Raw genomic sequence first — 2,491 nt, 5'->3', positions numbered from 1 at the left:
ATTGGAAAAACCATAGCTTTGACTAGACAGACCTTTGTTGGCAAAGTAATGTCTCTGCTTTTTAATATGCTGTCTAGGTTGGTCATAACTTTTTTTTTTTAATGCAGAAATTCCATATACCTTTATTTATAGGTCTTAATACAGCAAAATGTAAATGAAAATTGACAACACTGCTCATTTTTCTAATTTAATTTGACATATAAAATGGAGTTTCTCCAGATAATAGACTTGCCTTACCTTATGATTTATGTTCTGAGTACATTTTATAAAACTCAGCAACCAGGCTTTTTCTATGTTTAAATTGAATTGAACATGATTAAGTACAAATGAATAACTTTATTTTATGTAGTAGCAAAAAGAGTCAGTAATCCTTTCAAGTAAGAGACTATTTCATTTCCTCCCAACTTGGATTCCCCATAAACATGATCCACAAATGATATTGGAACTTCGCCAATAGTATAATTCAGCTGTCTTGCTCAAACAATCATCTCCATCTGGAAGATGTAGCCTTTAGAAATACATTTTCCTATTAATTTCTGTAAAACTTCTTTTCTGTATGACCTGAAACTTCCTGTTAAATCAGATGCTCCTAGTCACAGCAAAATCTTGAGTTATAAAATTGGCCACACGGCTAATTATTTTTCTTTTAAAATCCCAGCCATATACACGACCATTTCCTTTGTAGCGAGTTCTGGAGACAATGTCAAAATTACCCTCCTTTTGCTTCCTAATGAATTCAGGAATAAATTTTGGATGGTGTGAGAGGTCAGCATCCATGATGATTATGTAGTTGCCTGTGGCATGTTTCATTCTGTGAATATGTGCAGTTCCTAGTCCCAACTTTTTCTCCCGTGGCCTTAGAAGAATTCTGTCTGACCCATAGATCTTCTCCAACTGTTCAGCAACATCCCTTGTTCCATCTGGGTTTCCATCATCTATGATATAATTTCATAGTTGAAGCCACTCTCAGAGAAGCTCTTCACCAGCAGCCACACGATGAGCGGTAGCTTCTCGCACTCTTTGTACGTGGGCAAAAGCACCGAATACTTGTCTTGCCCCTTCGGCTCCCGCCGAGACCTAGGAGAGCTACGACTCACTTCCATGGCAGCCATGGAACGGGTCATAACTTTCCTTCCAAGGAGCAAGTGTCTTTTAATTTCATGGCTGTAGTCACTATTTGCAGTGATTTTGGAGCCCAAGAAAATAAAGTCTGTCACTGTTCCATTGTTTTCCCATCTATTTGCCATGAAGTGGTGGGACCAGATGCCATGATCTTTGTCTTTTTATATTGAGTTTTAAGCCAGCTTTTTCACTCTCTTTCACTTTCATCAAGAGGCTCTTTAGTTCCTCTTCCCTTTCTGCCATAAGGGTGGTGTCATCTGCACATCTGAGGTTATTAATATTTCTCTGGGCAATCTTGATTCCAGCTTGTCCATCTAACCTGACACTTCGCCTGATGTACTCTGCATTTTTAAGTTAAATAAGCAGGGTGACAATATACAGCCTTGGCGTACTCCTTTCCCAATTTAGAACCAGTCTATTGTTCCATGTCCAGTTCTAACTGTTGCTGCTTGACCTGCATACCGGTTTCTCAGAAGGCAGGTAAGATGGTCTGTTATTCCCATCTCTTTCATAATTTTTCACAGTTTGCTGTGATCTACACAGTCAAAGGCTTTGGCATAGAGGTCTATACTGTTTCTGTTCTTTAACTGTGCCCATCTTTGCATGGAATGTTCCCTTGGTTTTCAGTTTTCTTGAAGAGATCGCTAGTCTTTCCCATTCTATTGCTTTCTTCTATCTCTTCGCATTGATCACTTAGGAAGACTTTATCTCTCCTTGTTATTCTTTGAAACTCTGCATTCAGATTGGTATATCTTTCCTTTTCTCCTTTGCCTTTTGCTTTCTTTTCTCAGCTATTTTAAGGCCTCCTCGGACAACCTTTTTGCCTTTCTTTTTCTTGGGGATGATTTTGATCACAGCCTCCTGTACAATGTTGCGAACCTCTGTCCATAGTTCTTCAGGCACTCTATCAGATCTAATCTGTTGAATCTATACTGTATAATCTTTAGGGATTTGATTTAGGTCACACCTGAATGGCCTAGTTGTTTTCCCTACTCTCTTCAATTTAAGTCTGAATTTGCCAATAAGGAGTTCACAGTCTGAGCCACAGTCTGCTCCTGTTACCACACAGTTGAGGTTTTTGGTCTGCCTGCTTGATGTGTTTGAGCAAAGACTTCGCAAGGGAAGCATCGCTGAAAGGGTGACCCAGTGTAAGTCTGTTACTCCTCACACCACAGAATCCCAGGGAAGGCAGACCATTTCTGTGCCAGCAATCAGTGCCTCAAGTTGTGTGGCTCACACTGTATCCCACCAGGGAAGCCGCTCCATCTTGAAGGCCTGAGCCTCTTAGTCTGCTTGCAGGTTTCCAGACATCGAATCTGGACAGACAGTGCCTCCAACAGAGCTTCTGTGTTGGCTTGTTTAGAGGTGC

The 2,491-nt window shown here is 40.4% G+C and overlaps 1 pseudogene; it reads right to left on the bottom strand.

Moving 5' to 3' along the window:
• Positions 1-341: 341 nt before the first annotated feature.
• On the bottom strand, positions 342-1,112 carry LOC122709095 (annotated as a pseudogene).
• Positions 1,113-2,491: the final 1,379 nt, after the last annotated feature.

Source organism: Cervus elaphus, chromosome 15 (genome assembly GCF_910594005.1).
Source record: "Cervus elaphus chromosome 15, mCerEla1.1, whole genome shotgun sequence".
NCBI classification, from domain to species: domain Eukaryota; kingdom Metazoa; phylum Chordata; class Mammalia; order Artiodactyla; family Cervidae; genus Cervus; species Cervus elaphus.
Note: the sequence above shows the minus strand (reverse complement) of the source record. Positions and strands in the feature narration are given on the sequence as shown.